Here is a 21,308-nt window from a genome sequence, read left to right as displayed (position 1 = left end):
ATGGTAGTGTGCCGCGAGGACGCTACTCTTCCCGGTCAGCGTGAATGTCATAGACATGTCGGCAAAACTGTTTAACGAATACTGAATCTTAACGGCGCATTGTCAGACTTTAAGTTCACACCGATTGTCGTCGACTGTTCGGAGAAACCGCAGACACAATTGTCCGCAGATGCTTTGATCGTAAAATTGAAAGGACGCGCGATTGTACTCGATCTTCGTCACATTCCATCCGAAATATCGCACCAATTCATTCGGAGGTCGAAGATGACCAAAACCGTCGAAATATATAGCGCGATTTCCCCTCTTTGCGTACGCTACCCAATGAATACCCGGTCCTTTGGCGTTATCCAAATTCACGATACCGCTTTCGTTTCGATATATACCACCGATCGGTAACGAATCACGCATGAAAACCCCTCTAAAGTACGGTATACGCATACGTTTCGCCAATTGTTCTAATTGTATGTTTGTTGTCACACCCATAGGCATTTTTAGCGTCTTTTTGACGTTTTTTTTCTTCGTTGCCACTCCTTGTCCACGTTTGTACGGGCCGAGATATAGTCCCTGTCCGTATTTATACGGAGCGAGATAAAGCCCGCGACCTTCCATCGCGCGATCGTGGCGTTGCAGCTCCTCCAGCTGACGGCGCGCGGCTTTGCTGTCGTTCACCGCCTTGGCCACACCAGCCGCTCCGCCGATCAAGGATCCGAGCGCACCCAACATCGGTAGAATCGGCAATACACCGCCTCGTTTCGCTGTCGGAAGTATCCGCTTTTTCGTCGACCTTTTCCGCGTAGTCCTCATCTTCGTCTTTATCTTCGTTTTCATACCCATGCCGATTTTTGTCTTGGCTTTCATCGCTGCCCAAACAGCTGTAGCTGCGGCTCTCTCACCGAGAGTCGAATCTTTCGCGACGATGCGAGTTCGCGCTTTCTCGGCGAGTATCCTGTCAGCCGCGTGTCTCTCGGTGAGATCGGTGTTCCGGGAATACGCTCTATCGTGCTCGCGACAGGCCGCGTCCAATGGATTTATACCCCGATCACCTCTCGCCAATCGTTTTTCCAAATGAGTGCCCGGACCGCAAAACTGATAGCCGGGAATATGTAACTCGAAAGGAAGGACGTTTATCGCACGATTTAATAGGCCTGTACCTATTTTTGTTGACATTCGCCGCAATCTTTTATCAACGGTGCTGGACCGTCGATGTGCGTTCGCTGCCACGGTTGATTGTAATGTTCGTAACAGCGTCGATATTGTTGAACCTCTAAATCCGCTTTTATATGTTCCGGAAGCTTGTCCCACAAGTAGTGGACGTGATCGCCGCACATTCGCAGCAGAACAACTTTCGGCACAAATTGTAACTGTTCGGCGCTCAAATCGCAAATATCGGAAGGTCTCGACAGTAGCACGAACATTTTCGTTACTGAGCGATTCGCGGTTCCGCGCACTTATAAATAGGTGTTCGATCCAGCGTTCCTCAGTCGATAGTGTGAAAAAATGAGATTCGTGCGACAACCTTTGGCGATACGCGTGACGAATTGCGACGACAGATTACGATCGATGAGGGACAACGCGGAGATGCGCAAGCATGGTACGATGCTACCGACTACTATACGCGCGATCGTTTGCGGTCCCTCGAATTGTGGTAAAACCAACGTTCTGATAAGCCTGCTGGAAAGTCCGCACGGTGTACGTTTCGAAAACGTGTACGTGTACTCAAAGTCGTTGCAACAACCAAAATATCGATATCTGGAGAATTTGCTGACATCGATCGACGAAATCGGCTACTTCACGTTCTCCAACAACAGTGACGTCATTCCGCCGAGCAAGGCGCGTCCAAACTCGATCTTTGTGTTCGATGACGTGGCATGTGATAAGCAAGATGCTGTGAGAGAGTACTTCTCAATGGGCCGGCACTCGAGCGTCGACTGCTTTTATCTCTGTCAGACGTACGCGAGAATACCTAAACATCTGATACGCGACAACGCGAACCTGCTGATCCTGTTCAAACAGGATGGTACCAACCTGAAACACGTGTACAACGATCACGTGAATACCGACATGCCGTACGATGAATTTTGCGCATTGTGTCGCGATTGTTGGCAATGCAAGTATGGATTCGTAGTGATAGATAAGGACAGCTCGCTCAACGATGGGCGATACAGAAAAGGATTTAACGTGTTCGCGATACCGCAAAACGATTAGTCGTTGCCGATACTTCGTCGGAGGTGAAATGTAAGAGAGAGAGAGAGAGAGATTGACATTTTTTGCTTTTCCGCGATGGCTGCGATCGATAAGAGCAAGGATATTCGCGAGCGCGAGAAGATTGCGAGGGCAATTGTGAAAACGAGCGAATCGATTCGCAAGAAACATCGAGCTTTGAAGACCGGTAGGATCGATGAGGATATCGTGTTGGACAGGCGCTTTTGACCTCTCATCGAGCCGCTACAAAAGATCGTCGACAACTCTAGCTCGATCGCGGTGAAGAACGAGCCAGGGAGTAACACCGACGCGGGGATCGAAGCGTTATCCATCCCGAAGCGCGAGAAAGATGATGCGACACCGCAAAAAAGAAAACGATCCAACTTCAGGTCAGATCGCTCACCAGCACCGCATAAATCGAAACGGTCGGACCCTCTACTGGATGTACCGCCGATAACCTCTACACCATCTGCGTCAATGAGAACCGTACAACCTACGATGTCCGAATTACTCGCGAACGAGGATGTTTTTGAAACCACGGACGACTCGCTCGTGACATCCGTCCGAAATCAGTTGCAAACACTGGAAGGCCGAGAAACGTTGTGAGATCAGTTAGGTCCGCTGGGTCGGAGGTACGTCTGGTCTGTCCTGAGCGGCGATCGAGAGAGCGGTATTGACACCGTGTACGGTGTTTATTTCGACAACGATGGAATGATGTTCGGTAATAAACGTTTCGACGTGGACAACGCGGATAACATAATTATCGACGGCGTATGATACGTCGGCACAACTGGTCTTTACGAGTTGATCTTCAAAAAAGTCCCCGATAACGTCATCTATACGGAGGATGACAAGCAAACGTACAAGAGCATGCTATTGACGACGAACGCGCATAAACGCAATCACGATGCGCAGGGTCGATTAATGGGCAACAGGGGATACAAGTACAAAGAAATAATCGCAAAGCTGATACCGATCGAACCCAAAAAAACAAAATCTGGAAAGGGATTATTCGCGCTTCGCGCGATGACGCTAACCGACAACAAGATCGACTACGTGCACTGGGACGATCCCAACGAGCTGGTGGATCGTTTACGATTGCTCGACGCTTCGCACCAAGCGGGCCACGACGGCCACGACAACGAGATCCTATCGATCATCGAGGAACTTCGCGAAGCCGGTATTATTATAAATTAAGCGGTATCTCGGAAAAACTAATCAATCGATCGACCGACGTCTCTCGCATCGATGATGCGCATCAACAAATTTGGAATGTCCGAGCAGAGCAAAGACGCGACGAATGCCATTTCGTATCGTCGATGGAACGGATTAATGAGAAATTTCGTGCGCGATAACGCTCTGTGTCGCGCCGTTACGGACTTTGACGCGAGGTCGCGCAAGATTCGTCGTGTAGCGCAACCTGTGGCTGATACCGACGCCATCAACAAATTGTACGTGGATCAATGCGTTAAAACGTTGAGAAATCAACTGAAAGAGTTAGACGAGAAGCTTGCAGCGTTAGAGAAAGACGTGCGAGCGTTACAGATTGTGGTAAACGAGCTTCGGCGTGCGAATATCGCTAGATTAGAAACGTCAACGAACGACAACGAAACGACGACGACGAAACGTTAACGAAACGTTAACGAAACGTCAACAAACACTAACGAAACGTCAACGAACGATAACAAAACGACGACAAAACGTCAACGAAACGTCAACGAACGACAACGAAACGTCAACAAAACGTCAACGAACGACAATGGACGACAAGAAACGGTTCACGGACAGCTACGGACGGTTCACGAACGACTACGAACGGTTGGAGGACGGTCGAACGGTTCAGGAACGGTTGTCGGACGGTTATCTAAAGGCTCAGGAACGGTTCAGGAACGGCTGCGAACGAATTAGGAACGGCTACCGAACGGGTCAGGAACGGCTACGAACGGCTATCGAACGGCGACGAATGACGGATGACAAAGAACCACTATTGAAAGACGATGACCGGGAATAAACGGTTATTGAGTGGTTATAAGTTAGAGATATAAATTATAATGTAATTTCTTTACACGTATTATTACGCGCCGACTAGCCGCACCGCTAAAAACATGACATCGTTACAATCCAACGGACGTAAAAATATCGAGAAGCTACGACTCGTCGAGGAACTGCATGCTTCGGCGAGAAGAAATTTTCCCCGAAGACGCGTCGTAGTGCGGGGTTACGATGACCTGTGGCAAGCCGACATCGTCGAGATGCGTCCGTACTCTCGTTTCAACAGAGGGTACCACTACATACTCACCGTCATCGATGTGTTGAGCAAGTACGCGTGGGCCGTACCGCTCAAGAATAAAGGTGGAAGCGAGACGGCTGACGCTATCGCAGAGATAATTCGAAATAGCGAGAGGCGCCTGAAAAATATGCAAACCGATATGGGGAAGGAATTTTACAACGCCAACGTGCAACGTCTCATGAAGAAACACGACATCAATCATTATTCCACGTATTCGGTGTTGAAGGCATCGGTCGTCGAACGATTCAATCGTACGTTAAAGAACGATATGTGGAAAATGTTTACGCTCAACGGAACTTACAAGTGGGTCGACGCGTTGCCGCGACGCGTGTCGGATTACAACGCGCGCAAGCATCGAACGATCGGTATGCGACCCGCCGACGTTATCCCCGCGATCGCCGAAAGACTCTTGGATACTGTGTACAGCGCGATAAAGATCGCGGGTCCGGCAAAGTTCAAAGTAGGTGACCCGGTACGCGTTAGCAAGTACAAGACGATCTTCGAGAAGGATTACACGCCAAACTGGACCACCGAAGTGTTTAAGATCGTTAAAGTGCAACGTACTAATCCCGTAACTTATCGGGAGTGGTGCACTTGGACACAGTATAATTGGACACGGTGCAAATGGACACGTTACAAATGGACACGAGATTTTGCACACGGTTCAATTGGACACAGTGCATTTGGACACAGTAATTTTGGATACAGTAGCTTTTGGACATATAAGAAAATACGCATCGTTTACTTGGACACCGCTCAATTGGACACTGTTTATTTGGACACCGTTCGTTTGGACACAGAAAGATGCGCACCGTTCATTTGGACACCGTTCGTTTGGACACCGTTATTTGCCCACCGTTCGTTTGGACACCGTTCATTTGCCCACCGTTCGTTTGGACACCGTTCATTTGCCCACTGTTCGTTTGGACACCGTTCATTTGCCCACCGTTCGTTTGGACACCGTTCATTTGCCCACCGTTCGTTTGGACACCGTTCATTTGCCCACTGTTCGTTTGGACACCGTTCATTTGCCCACCGTTCGTTTGGACACCGTTCATTTGCCCACCGTTCGTTTGGACACCGTTCATGACAATTTAGAAACGATGTCAATTTTTCGAGACTAGTACTGAGAAATTTGTACGAATCGATGAACCGTAACTTTATATCGCTTCGGCAATCTGATTTTTCGGCGGTATCTTTAACGTGTTTCGTGAATGAAATATACTTTTCTTTCGTTATCGGTAGTACGTTGATCGAGCCTTCGAACGCGGTAGCTATTTCCTCGATGATAAAATGTGAATCGTAACCGGATAAATTGTGAAATACTATGGGAATGCAAAAAGAGTCTTTATAATTTAAATTGCAGTTTGAATGCGCGGGACCTCGATACCGCCCGGTAAGATGACAATGATCGCGTACGCGCGTGTAGTCTTGCGCGAACGGTTTTTCGCAAATATGACAGTGTGTCGCGCTGTGAAACTTTTCCCGCTCATCTCGCGTTAAATTTATCATGGGGACATTCGTGGTTAAAATAATCTTTACGCGTTGCGCTAAATTTTTTAATTTTTCCACGAACCACGAAACGCAATCGGTACTACGGTGAGAATGATACGCGGATAACGATTCGTCGTACGAACAATGTACATAATAAGCTGCGCTAAATACTTGATGATGCTGAAACGTGTACGTAGATGCCATCGGATCACCGTCGGTCTTCCTCAGCACGCACTCCAAGTCGGCGTATACGACGAAGGGAAGTCGCTCCTTTCTGTTGTCGTTGTTGACCGCGAGCCACTTGTCTTTATCGCTCGGTAATCGGATGGCGCACTCGTTCATTTCTTGGCAATCTACAATGTGCGACTGCAACTTATCGTCCGATCTAAAATAGTGTAAACATTTGTAAAAAAAAAGAAATAATTAATTTTTCTTTCGTATATTTTATATATTGCATTTTTATTAGATATACGTACCGATCGCAGATATATTGTCTGCGTTTGCTACAACTCAATTGTGAGCTCACGAGGCGAGATAAATTCTTGATCCACGCAAAATGTCCAACGTCTTGCGAATCTTGCATGTACAGCAAGTTGACGTGTCTGTCCTTCTTTTGTTCGCTCAGACGTATCGGGACACTGTTGTTTTCTTTCTCGATGCAGTATACATTTATCGAAATGTTGTTGTGAAGTTCAAATTTTTTAATTTGACTCAATGTCATCGGAAACTCAATGTCTTGGAGATTTAGCACTGTCGTATAATGTGGATACGAAGATTCCCGATAAACATGATCTTCGGCTGGATGTAGAGCGGCGGCCACCGCCCACGCGAAACACGCATTGTCTTTGGATTGCACGTTTATTACCGCTCTCTTCATTGTGTTATTTCTCGCGGTAATTTAATATGACACCCCGCGCGCATTGGATTGTATTTATTTATATTTACAGTTAAATCGAGAATTCGCGACAACGCCCACCCGCTATCGCGTTCTTGAAATTCTTCGAGCGAGGCAAGCGTGGGCTCGACGATGCGTCGCTCGTACCACTCGTGTAAATCGGACGTACGAAAGAGTTCATAGTTTCTGGTATTTACACTTTTATTTGCGCTCTTATCACCCGACACGAATTCACCGTTGAACACAGTGTTCACTTTCACGTTATTATGTCTTTCCATAACTTTTTGCACGTGTTCGAGCACGATGTCTTTAGCGTCCTCGAGAAATTGTCGCGGTTCGATATAATCTGCGTTAATCATCGCACCGGTCAGTATACGGTTTTCGAACGCGGTATCGATCTCTCGCCAAACGAGTCTTTCCGCGGTATTGTCACCACTGTAATCACCACCGCTGTGTATAAACCGTCTCTCTAATCGAGTCCTCGCACCCTCGACTCGCGCGATTCTAGCCACCAAAGATTGTCGAACTCCGATCGAGAGTCGCGGACGCTTGACACGACTGTGTTCTTCCAGCTGTTTGATAAATTCCTCGCATCGCTGCGCCCACGCGAAATACTCGCCCAAGGTAGCGACTCGACGCGACAGTTCCAACAGGTCGCGTTCGGTTGGCTCGGTGTTTTCCATGTTTTTATTATTATTATTATTTTTTCACACTTTTTATACCAATGTTTTTTTTTTACTGTGTGCAAATTGGGCACATATTGCACGGAAAGATCTGATACGCCGGAAATCTTCAATTGGAGAAGGACCGGCCACTTATCACGTCGTATATCTCAATTACAAAAATTTACAAATACCCGCTGTACCTATTTCAGTCGATATACGGACCGTAAGCTTTCAAATCGCATACTGAGTTTTTGACACCCTTCGTTCTTCATTATATATTTTTAATCTATCGCGTTATGGTATCGCGAAACGTATCCCGACAAGCGATACGATAAACGGCTCTTCCTGGAAAAAGATGAAGAGAGCACCGCGATGGTTTTATCTTGTTTATATTATTTATAAATTCTCGAGCAGTCGGAAATCGGCGCTCGCCTTATTTTTCAGACATCGACACCCGCCTTTAAGTACACCGATAAACATGTCCCGACGCGAATTATAGCAGCCGGACATCGGCGCTCGCCTTATCATCTAATTTTAATGTTACGCGCAATAGTGCGTGAGCGGCTCTTCCTGGAAAAAAAAAGATGAAGAGACCACCGCGATGGTTTTATTTTGTTTATAATAAATTATAGCAGCCAAACATCGGCGCTAACCTTATCATTTTTCTACGAAATTCAACAATGCCGCACGTGCAATAATCTTTCTACGAAATTCAACAATGCCGCACGTGCAATAGTGCAGTGTGAGATGATATTTGTTTATAATGTTTATAAATTCTCGAGCAGCCGGACATCGACACTCGCCCTTTGTAATACACCGCGCTGCGGCATCGTACCTTCGCGTTCCCTCTTCCCCGCGGACCCCGCGCCTACCGTTCCGCCGCGGTCCCCTCCCCCTCTCCGCGGACCCCGCGCCTACCGTTCCGCCGCGGTCCCCTCCCCCTCTCCGCGGACCCCGTGCCAACCGTTCCGCCGCGGTCCCCCTCCCCCTCTCCGCGGACCCCGCACCAACCGTTCCGCCGCGGTCCCTCTTCCCCTTTCCGCGGACCCCGCGCCTACCGTTCCGCCGCGGTCACCCCCGCGTGACGTCATTCCCACCCCCATGACATCATTCCCACCCCCGTGACGTCATACCCCCGTGACGTCATACCCCCCCCGTGACGTCATTCCCTCGCGCCACCAAAATCCCCCTCCGCCCGCGTGACGTCATGCCCCCCTGCGCCGGTTTCCCCTCGCCCCTATAATTGTCAAAGGAAAAGCTTAGTTTTCGGACAATTTTACGAATATACTAAAGCGATCTGTAGTCTTGTTTCTTTAAAATATCTTTTTATTTAAAAATGGCATGCAAGAATTCTCAGCATGTCATTTCTTGCTTCTGACGTCATCATTCCAATATGGCCGCGGCGACTACTCAGGAGCCTTAATTGGATTAATTTCATATAATAGTTCCGATGAGCAACAAATATTAGGCCATTATATTGCTTATTGTTATAAAATTACGTACGCAGACTTATGGGAAGAATATGATGATCTTCGAAATAGATATATGACATTGCAATCAACAACAGCGAGCCATATAAACGTAAGACCAAGCGTTATAGCATACATAAAATTAAATATAGTTATTGTGATTTTTTTTACTTATACATACATATATACGCACGCACCCACCCACATACACATACACATGCGTGCACGCACGCACACACACATACACACAAGAAGCATAAAACCGACCGCGCAACCTCCACATGGTATGCTTCGGATAAAGCTAATGCCGGCGGTATCTAGATTTCTGACTTAAACTGTAATTTCCTGATGTAAAAACTGCAGCAATCAAAAATCTCATTTACATACTGCATATACTAAGACAAATAACACGTTTTACTTTGTTATATGTTATTACAAGATGTAATAATCTAAATACGAAGAAGCGAGAGCAGAAGTAAATACTCGACCAGCAGTGTGAATAGGCAAATAAAAATCTTTATATTAAAACAGTTTATTTGTTTATTACTGTTAACATTTCTATTAAAGACGCAAACAAGAATTTAAATACATATGTTAATATGCAACGAAAATCTATCAATTAATGCCATTTTGAATGCAATATCCATGTTTCGAACTTATCTACCAAAGTCGACTGATCTCGAAATTTTAATTGTTAATTACTTTTTAACCACGAGTGTGCAAACGAAAAATCGACCTATTTGAGAATGTGCAAACGAAAATCTGTCGATTAATGCCATTCTGAACGCAGTATCCATGTTTCGAGTTTATCTACCAATCGGTCTACCAAAATCGACCGATCTCGAAATTTTAATTGTTAATAACTTTTTAACTATTGGTGTACAAACGAAAAATCGACCTATTTGGGAATGTGCAAACGAAAATCTGTCGATTAATGCCATTTTGAACGCAGTATCTATATTTCGAACTTATCTACCAAAGTCGACCGATCTCGAAACTTTAATTGTTAATAACTTTTTAACTACGGGTGTGCAAACGAAACTCTGTCGATTGAGGCTATTTCGATCTAATTTGCTCGTAGTTGGGGGGCTAATGTGTAGTTGGCCCCTCCAAAATTGTTTTGTTAATAACTTTTTTACGAGAAGTGTGCAAACGATAAGCAATCGAATAAACTATAGAAAGTTAATTTTTTTTGATGTTGGGGGGCTAACTTCACAGGAATCGTCTTGATTGCGCACATTACCGACACGACAATATTTTCCGATCGAACATAGACCCGATCGGACACATGTCCAATCAGACACAGTCCCGATCGGACACTGGCTCGATCGGACACAATTCCGATCGGACACATATGGTTGCAATCGGACACAGGCCCAATCGGACACAGACCCAATCGGATACAATTCCGATCGGACACATATGGTTACAATCGGACATAGACCCGATCGGACACAGGCCCTATCGGACACAGGCCCGATTGGACACAGGCTCGATTGGACACAGACCCAATCGGATACCATCCCGATCGGACACAGTATATCAGAAATATATAGGTTTGGGTTAGGTTATATCTTCCGGAAGTAGAGCCCCCCGTAGGGGGGGAAGCGGAACATACTGCCTGCAAGCATATACTTTTTAATGCGTAGCAAGGTTCTACATAGGTTTACAACTTTCTACGCGAAGCGAGGTTCAACGCAAACCTATGTGTCTAGTTTTTTTGATTTTTTAAATGTTTTTATCTTTTAGAGTTACTTTTTACAGGAAAATCATTTTTTAGTTTTTTAATTTTTATGAAAATTATTTTTCAAGGTAAAATTTTTTTAAGTTATTTTTTAAGGGTAAATATTAAACTTTTTTACGTACAAGTTGGGATTTTTTTATATACTTGGCGTATTTTTTTTACCTTTGTGAGGTTTTTTGTGGGATCTCATTGCTTTTTGTAAAAATTTAAAATTTAACATTTTTCCTGCAAAATATAAAATACTACATTATGCAGTATTTATATGGATGCGATTTTTTTTTAATTTATGCAATAGAAAGGAAGTTTTTTTAAAAAAGGAATTATATAAACAGTATATATTTACAAAGCTTATACCATATTGAATATAAGTATTGAATATAAGATTATAAATAATCTTAAGTATCAAGCACTTATCTATCTTATTTTTATAGATAATTTTAATACAGAAATCAAACTCTATACAAACCGTATAATCCATAATAATAATATAACTGAATAAATATCAGAATATAGAAAGCAATAGGAAGGAAATTGTTTTTATTACGAAGATGGACTTGTTTCTTATTCATACATTTAATATGAATATGACACAAATCCATTCTCTTGAATAAACGCATACATTTTAACAGTATATAATTTCTTCTAAAATGTATTCTAATAAATGATATAAGCAAAAAAGATCAAATATTTTTTGCATTTATTGATTTATCAAATATGTTTATATATCGCGGAATAGTGCAACACAAGAAGAAAAGTAATAAAGTGGTTAATAAAGTCACTAAGAAAATCGCGGAATAGTGCAAGGAAGGAAAGTGATTTCTTCTAATCAATGTCATATTAAGCAAAGTTGATTATATTAGCAAAACTGAGCAAATGTTTACATTTGAGTAAATCTGTGCATTGTCAATTAACATACTGGGTGGCCCATTTTAATCCATCCAGTCGAATATTTTAAAAACCAAGCCCGGAAGAGAAAAATGTTTCAAACAAAAGTTGTGTGGCTTCAAGGGGGCCATAAGATGGTGACAATGATTTGACCTTGGAAAATCATTTGAAGGCCATGTGAAGGTCAACTTTAAAATCTTAAATAGAAACCCCCATTTTTTATTTAGTATTCTTGTAGCTGACATCGAGGGCTTTCCAAACACTATAATAAAGTATTTTTTTATTAAGTACTTTTTGAGTTATTTTATATTTTAATCTGACATATTTTGATATAAAAAATTTAATATCTCGTAAAATATTTAGTTTTTGATAATCTTACCGTAATACTTCTATGTACAGAATAATGAGACAAATCAATTAGTATAAAAAAAAATAGTTTTTAAGAAAATTATTTACAATGTATTTTTTTAAACAATTATTTGTTTTTTTTGGCACTAATTAATTTGCCTTATTATTCTGTACATAGAAGTATTATGGTAAAATTATCGAAAACTGAATATTTTACGAAATATTTTATTTTTTATATCAAAATATGTCAGACTAAAATATAAAATAACTCAAAAAGTACTTAATGAAAAAATACTTTATTATAGTGTTTTAGAAAGCTCTCGATGTCAGCTACAAGAATACTAAATAAAAAATGGGAGTTTCTATTTAAGATTTTAAAGTTGACCTTTACACGACCTTCAAATGATTTTCCAAGGTCAAATTATTGTCACTATCTTATGGCCCCCTTGAAACCACACAACTTTTGTTTGAAACATTTTTCTTTTCCAGGCTTGGTTTTTGAGATATTTGACTGGATGGATTAAAATGGGCCACTCAGTATTTGTCATAAATACATTGTTGAAAAATGATTATGAAAGATTTTCGCTGACTATGTTTTCGAAAACGATAAGTTAATAATTATACTCGCGAACGCGCATTTGTATATAATGTTTATTTAATTTTACATAAATGTAATTAATGCATACTTAATATTTTTAAGTTAACATAAATATGGCTAAGCAATGAGTTTATGTTAATAGCAAAATAAATCTTGTGAGAATTCTACCAAAAATATCATAAAAACAACAGCATTAAATACACATTTTTAATTGGCATAAAGAATAATGAAACGATGAAATCATATCGAAGGACTTCTATAGTGTATACAAACATTTTGTGGATCTGGAATTATTCGTAACGTTTAGTTTTGGAAATGTATAAATCTTTATTTAGATTTTATATATAAATGTAATCAATGCGTAATTAATATTTTTAGGTCATTTGCAAATAGCTAAGCAATGAGTTGCATGTTATATTAAATAAGAAAACAAATTTTATGGAAATTTTATCAAAAATATTACATAGACAGTTGAATTGAAAGCATCAGAATTAGAGCCCGAAATAGAAATGTTGAGCATTAGTCAAGGAAAAAAAATAAGGTAATAATTTTGTTTATAAATTACATAATAAAGATTATTTATCTTCTTAGACTAAATTCTCTAGAGACAAGATTTACATATTGTTAATCTATTTAACTTTTTTTGATATAATGGTTGAACTTATTTTTTAAAACAATAAAAAACGTGGAAATTGATGGTTTATTCGGATACAGCTGCCTTTTGCAATATGATGTTATCGGAGAGCATTAGAATATCTGTCATCGACAAAAAGTAGTTCAAATTTGAATCAAAATGAGGAGGAAGAATTGATTAGTGATACTAAATTGCAGATTTTATTAGAGGATCGTATAAAAGTTTATAATAATTTGGCAACTGTGTTGATTAAAAGCTTATGAAAATTTGAAACATGTTTCGAGGTATCAATTACAAGATGTTGAAACATTACTTAGTACTAGGAAAAATATTGCAAAACTTATAATCTTTTTATTCACAATACTTAATCTTTTTTAAAATAAGTTTTATATATTCTTGATTTATATTTTACATATAGAAAATTTAAATATGTATACATATATATATATATATATATATATTGTACATATCGAAGGAACAATATTGAGACACAAAGGGGAATATGTAAAAGCTTATGCAATTTCTCTCTATTTCTCTCTCTCTCCACTGAATCCAGAAATAACATCCAGAAATGAAGATATTTACTACAGAATTAATGACTTTAAAAGATAAAATTGCTAAAGACGCAGAAAAAGAGAAAAGCATATATTTTTACTTAATTACTTACTTTTATCATTTGCTCTTATTAGCACCTATATTTACTTAATTACTTACTTTTATCATTTGCTTTTATTAGCACCTATATTTACTTAATTATTTACTTTTATCATTTGCTTTTATATCTTTTGATGGATTTCTAGTATCTTCAACTACACCTAACATTTTACGATATAGGTGCTTATCTTTTTCTACATATTTAGCAATTTTATCGTTCAAGGTCATTAATTCTGTAGTAAATATCTTCATTTCTAGATGTAATTTTTGAATTCAGTGGAGAGAGAGGAAGAGATTGTATAAGCTTTTGCATATTCCTCTTTGTGTCTCAATATTGTTCCTATGATACGTGCAATATATATTGTAACCATAATTTTCTTTTAAATTATTTGATTAATAATTATTTATTCGGCGGGCGGTTCTTCGATGCCCACGGTACACCTTCGGCGCGTATTTCGAATATCGATCTCGCGATCCACAAAAATTCCGGGAATCGCAAAATAAACCAAGTTGGGCGTCAGATACGGCAGGCTGCACCATTCACGATAAACGCAACATCGAAAGATAATCGCGCGACCGATAATTAACGCGACGGCAAAATTCCGCGGCTATTCAGTATACCCGAAATGGTAGAGGGGGAGGTTCGAGAGAGACGGGAGAACTCTTGAGAATCGAGAACACGGGGGCCAAAATGAGCATTCGATATGTTAAAATAGAGATAACAATAATATATTAAAAGAAACAAGAGTATAGAGCAGTTCGTACAAATAATAGCCTTTGATGACAGTAATTATTTTACAGGCGAATAAGGTATATTATTTCCGCGGAGATCGGCACGACCGTGCGCAACAGTATCAAATTACCGGGCGTCTTACGCGCTTTAACTCGACTTTTCGGCCGCGAGGATTTCTGCCGTACGAGATTTAATTAGGCCTCGACAACTAAAGAAATCTCTCGAATACGCCGGTAACTACTTTACGCACGCTCGTGAATCCGCTTCGATATAATAAAAAATACTAAATTGCATGACTCGAATCAGTCCGTTGGTCCGGCTCGCGGTAAGCCGATATACGTCTCAATAACAATGACGATGACCTTTGCGTTGAAATGCCGAATATCTAACTCGAATGACTCGCGGAAACTAATAGCAGGCTCAAAGACACCCGATAGATTTCCTGCACGAATTTTTAGGATTTCGCTTTCTCCTGACTCCAATTTCTTACAATACACACAAGACACGCGCTAACAATACACAGAAACAATACGGAAACTATCGATAACGACTGTGATGTACGAGTCGCGCGGCGCAATACTTTGCGCGAGTCGGAATATCGATCGCGTGAACGCAAAAATCCCGAAAATTCACAACATATTCTACAGACAAACGCGAAAATAACACTAATGACTGTCGGCGGCGGCGAAATGAATAGAGAGAGCCTATTTTACATAATTCGGATGAGCGACATGTGCCCGTCGGCCGTGCGACTTAATCTACCAAAAATATTCGCGAAGTTAATCCACCAAACGTGTGGCTCGACAACTATTAAGGGCGCGACTCATCCGAATTAATTACCTACAATTACTCGGCAACAAAATCGGTCGACGCCGCTCGTCCCATCGGCAGCAAGTTCTCGGTGCTTCCTTTGACCAGTCTAATATTCCGCTCGCTCCTCGGAAAACCTGCGTCCTCGCGTACAGCTCGCCGAACAGTGTCGAGCGAGAGTCCTGTAGGAGACACGCCGACCGCCGACGCGATAAATCGCTATCGTGCCACCTGTGGCGCTTTCGCGTTACGCAGGGCCGTCCTGCGGTCCTCGCGATCCTTGTTGTCATCACGGCCGTGTTGGTGGGTTCATCGCCCCGGAGTTTCCAAGATTTTCTTGTTGTTCGGCTTAAAGGTGCGGGCTTACGGCTGCGCCCGATCGGCTCTCTTTCCTATTTATTTAGTCGAATAGGCTCCGGATTGAGAGTGCGTTCGTCGCCCCGTCCTTGGAGCTCCCTCGCTTCGTGCGGGTGGAGTGGCCTCCCCTTTGGCTGGATTATTCCGGCTCTCCGCGCTCCTTTCCTGCCGTAAGAAATATAACATTACCGGCAGCGATGTTTACTAGCCACCAAAAGTGTTTTTAATATTTGGCAATTACGACCTGACGTCTCCTGTTTCCTGGATGTCCTGGACTCCCGCTCTTGGCCGTCGCTCTTCTTTCTTCCCCTCCTTCCGCCGGATGGGATCCCGCCGCTCGACCTCGTGCCGTCAATCAATTCGCGGGCTCATCTCGAGCTTACATTTTCGGTAACTATTATCCACAAACGTCAGATCTCGTCGATCTGACGATAGGGCTGCTCTCTCCCTAAATCGAGAAAACGCAAGCCCCCGAAAAACCGCCCCCGATCGGGCCATTCGGTCCTTGTGACGGACGTTCCAAAAACGTCACGTCACAATATACATATATATATATGTATATATATATATATATATATATTGTATATATATGTGTGTGTGTGTGTGTGTGTGTGTGTGTGTGTGTGTGTGTGTGTGTGTGTGTGTGTGTGTGTGTGTGTGTGTGTGTGTGTGTGTGTGTGTGTGTGTGTGTGTGTGTGTGTGTGTGTGTGTGTGTGTGTGTGTGTGTGTGTGTGTGTGTGTGTGTGTGTGTGTGTGTGTGTGTGTGTGTGTGTGTGTGTGTGTGTGTACACATATTTGCATTGTTCCTATGATGCGTATAATATGTATACACACATATTTGAATTTTCTACATATAAAATATAAATCAAGAATATATAAAACTTATTTAAAAAGATTAAAGATAGTAAATAAAAAGAAGATTAGGATTTTTGCAATACCTTTTAAGTAGCGCTTAACATTTTGTAGTTGGCACCTTCATGTTTCACATTTTCTAAAACTGCTCTGTAAGCTTCTGTTTTAATCAACATAGCTGCCAAATTATTATAAACTTTTATACGTCCCTATAATAAAATCTGCAATTTAGTATCATTAATCAATTCTTCCTCCTCATTTTGATTCAAATTTGAATACTTTTTGTTGATGACAGATATTCTAATGTTCTCTGATAACATTATATTGCAAAAGCCAGCTCTATCCAAATAATTAATTTCCATTGTTTTGTGATAAACCGCTTTCGCGAGGCGGTCGTGGATAACTCGGTCGGGATCCGGGGCTGGTGAAAGGGTATCGAGAGACGAACGATAGATGCGTTAGGTAAAATATAATTTATTGCGTTTAAATATATGTGTGTATACAGAGTGAGTGTGTGTGTGTAATTATTGTGTGTGTCGGTGTGTATGCGCTTGTATGTGAGTGAGTGATAAGCGAGCGAGTGCGTGTGCGAACGTGTAATATCTGCGTGGGATTTACAATGTATATCGCAAGTATGTGGGTGGGATCGTGTGTATGCAGCCAAACGCCCTCGCGTATGTGTGAATGTCGGAATGGTCTAGCGGCGGTCGCGTCGGTCGCTGTGCGTCCGAATTATATGCACGGATTCACGGATGCACGGTGCGGAATGCGATTTCGGCGGCTTCGCAAATATATCGATTACTTTGCGCGGATCTGGATTTCGGCAGGAGCCGCTAGCTACCGGGCGGTAATTTCGGTCGGGTCGGTGGGCGGTCCTTAAACGCGTCGGTATCGATCTGATTGCGTCGATCGATGTCGCGGCCGGTTAGATCCTCCCCTTTGAGCGGGACTTAGCGCGCCGTATTAATGGTGATTCTGATCGCGGTAATGGCGGTCGCGGAATTACTACAAGTTCGCGGATATCGCGGTATTGTTCCGTCGGGGATGATTTTCCCGTAGAATGCAGGAGTGCAACGGCCGACGGGAACACCCGTCAACGGCAGGGAACTCCCTACCGCTGAATAATTGCCGTTACACGCAGGTGGACGGATGCGGGTGAGGTGTCGAGAACTCTCGACGGAGGCTGAGTACGCCCAACCTCGGGTCCCTCGGTCGCAGAGATGTTTAAAGGATCGCTCTTAGAGATGCCGCAAACTCTCGGCGGAGGCTGGGTACTCCCAACCCCGTTTTCTCTCTCTTTGAGCGTGTGTTAGGATCGTTCTGGATTCCAGGCGTCGTACTGACTCTGGCGGTTGCGGAAGATCTGGTCCTGAGATGTAAACCGTGCCCTATTTATACCGCTTTTCCGGCGGGTGCGCGTGCGTAATATGCCTGATTGTTTTAAGGCATATTATTTAACGGCGAACCGCCGCGCGCGACTCGGGTAGTTTCGGGAACGGTCGGTACGGTTACCCGAGCGCGGCGACGGTTCCGGGTAAACACGCGTCTTTAACGGCGGTTTACAAATCGGAACGTTTTATAAATCTTTAAAAATGGGCGCTCGGCGCCTCCGCATTATGCCCGACCGGTGTTTGTCGGGCGGCGGACTTCCGGCGGATCGACGGCCGGGTAACGGTGGAGGGATGCATCGTTACAGTTTTAAAAAATAAGTTTGATCATTATATCAAAAAAAGTTAAATAGATTAACAATAAGTCTTGTCCCTAGAGAATTTAGTCTAAGAAAATAAATAACCTTTATTATATAATTTATAAACAAAATTATTACCTTATTTCTCTTCCTTGACTAATGCTTAACATTTCTATTTCAAGCTCTATGACGTTATAACTGTGACACTTTCAATTCAACTGTATATAATGTAATATTTTTGATAGAATTCCCAAGATTTGTTTTTCTATATTAACATAGATATGCAACTCATTGTTTAGCCATTTGTAAGTGACCTAAAAATATTAATTACGCATTAAATACATTTATATATAAAATATAAATAAACATTTACTTTTTCAGAACCAAAAGTAGCGAGTAATTCCAGATCCGCAAAATGTTTGTATACACTATAGAAGCCCAGATAGCCAAGTCTGTCGAAAGCAGATCATGGCAAGTGCCTGCTATCAATTATTGTTAGCAAAAAGGATACAAATTTGGTATAGAAGATTATTTTAGATTAAATCGACAGATTGGTGCCAAAAACAAAGCAGAATATGCTTACAGAATCTGAGCAGAAAATGAGCAAGATTAGTTAACATGACTTGACATCAAATTGGTGGCAAAAACCGAGCAAGATCTTCGCGCGCGCAATCTGATGGCAGATTGATAGCAAAAACCGAGTAGGATCTGCGCGTATGCAATTTGATGGCAGATTGGTAGCAGAAATCGAGCAGGATCTGCTAACTTGACTTGACATCAAATTGTCAGCAGAAACCGAGCAAGATCTGCACATGCGCAATCTGATGGCAAATTGGCAGCAGAAACTGAGCAGAATTTGCAGCTTTTAGCCATTTATATAATTTATTGAAATAGTATAGTTTATTTGTTTATCGCTATGCGGCGCATTATTTACTTTCTATACCCGTATTCAAGTTCTTGTCATGAGCGCATATAAAGCCTGCAAAATACAATTAATGACATTTTAATTATTTTTATCAGTTTAGTTTCTAATACGATTCCCATACAGAGGTATTCAGATATTAAACTAATTTTTGGAAAATCGGACAAATAAATGTCCAATTTTCATTTATTCGGACAGACATTGTCCGAATAAATGATAATTATTATTTTATATCTACTTAGGTATAAAATAGAAATTAAATTCCATAAACTTTAATTTTATAAATTATTTAAATTTTTCTATATACAATATATTACATTAATATATGTTATTAATATTATACAATATATTTATATGTTATTAATACAAATATCAGAAAATGAATATAATATATCAACTGTGATGAATATAATATATCAACAGTCTTGTGAATATAATATATCAACTTTTACGTCATTTTCGGATTTTATGAGACCTAGTTTAGGACATTTAATTGATCATTTTGTGACCAAAATTCAGCATTATTTTGTTACTTGGGTTTGAGATCCTTTAAATTCATTTAAATGCACCATTTTATATGAATGGCCAAAAGCTGCAGATTCTGCTCGGTTTCTGCTACCAATCTGCCGTCAGTTTGCGCGCGCGCAGATCCTGCTCGATTTATGCCATCAATCTGACGTCAAATCATGTTAGCAGATCCTGCTCGGTTTCTGCTGCCAATCTGCTCTCAGATTCTGTGAGCAGACTCTGCTGGCAGATCATTAGCCTAATGCGGACATAACAGATGCCAAATTGCTAGCAAGAGCTGAGGAAATCTGTTGCCAATCTGCTGGCATATTGCGCGCATTTTGCTTACTGGGAGTGCTTCGATATGATTTTATCATTATTATTCTAAAGCCAAATAATGAAAATGTGTATTCAATGCTGTAGTTTTTATGATATTTTTGATAGACTTCTCACAAGATTTATATTGCTATATTAATATAAACTCATTGCTTTTAGTCATAAGTTAACCTAAAAATATTAATTATGCGTTAATTACATTTATATATAAAGTATAAATAAGCATCATATACATTAATAACGCGCATTCGCGCGTATAATTACCAGCTTATCGTTATCGAAAATATGGCCAGCCAAAATCTCCAAATATTCCTTCGATTCATTCATAATCATTTTCCAATAATGTATTTATCACAAATATGTTATAATTGATAATGCACTGATTCACTCCGCTGTAAGTATTCGCTCAGTTTTATTAATGTCACCTGTAACCAAACTTTGCTCGATATGACATCGATTAAAAGAAATCACTTTTCTTCCTTACACTATTAATAGTGTATAAATATAATAATTTCTTTTCACTTTATTACTTCTCTTCGTGGTTGCACTATTCTGCGATACTCTTATCACTTTTCGTTCTATTATTCCGCGATATATACTATATTGTAAAATTGAAAATTCCGCGATACATACACAAAATTGTCTCTCAATCAATATAATGTTCTTCATACATTACTCTGCGATTATTATATATTATAACCTTATTACATCGTATACCATACATTATTCCGCGAATATAATCTTATTAGGTGTACAACTTTGCTTCCGCCGTTTTCCTATAGATGGTTTTAGCGGTAAGTAGTGGTCGAAATAAATAGATCATAGACGTCATGCAATAAACTTGGGCATCTGTCAACATAACCCCATAGAAACATTAGTCGATTTGTGTCTGCATCATAAAGTTATTCTCGATTGAAAATGTCAGTTTACGAGCCAAATTCTCGTCGTTTGCGGGAGGTTTTAATTTTCTGCTTTAATATGAAGAAATCTGCGGCCGAGGCTCATCGAATGCTCTCAAATACTTATGGTGAAGCCGCTATTAGCGAAAGAACGTGTCGTGAGTGGGTTCAACGCTTCAAGAACGGTGATTTTCACGTCGAAGACCGGCATAGCGGTGGAAAAGAGAAGGTTTTCGAAGATACATAATTGGAGGCATTACTTAATGAAGACTCGAATCAAAGTCAAAAAGAATTGGCACGATCATTGGGAGTGACTTCACAAGCAAT

General features: G+C 41.1%; 2 pseudogenes; one reads left to right on the top strand and one right to left on the bottom strand.

Moving 5' to 3' along the window:
- The first annotated feature begins 2,280 nt into the window (after positions 1–2,280).
- On the top strand, positions 2,281–3,399 carry LOC138941911 (uncharacterized; annotated as a pseudogene).
- A 2,631-nt stretch (positions 3,400–6,030) lies between these two features.
- LOC138941909 (uncharacterized) lies at positions 6,031–7,588 on the bottom strand (annotated as a pseudogene).
- Between the last annotated feature and the right edge of the window lie 13,720 nt (positions 7,589–21,308).

This window comes from Polyergus mexicanus, unplaced genomic scaffold, assembly GCF_030449975.1.
Source record: "Polyergus mexicanus isolate NDT 795.1 unplaced genomic scaffold, iyPolMexi1.0 SCAF_20, whole genome shotgun sequence".
NCBI classification, from domain to species: domain Eukaryota; kingdom Metazoa; phylum Arthropoda; class Insecta; order Hymenoptera; family Formicidae; genus Polyergus; species Polyergus mexicanus.
Note: the sequence above shows the minus strand (reverse complement) of the source record. Positions and strands in the feature narration are given on the sequence as shown.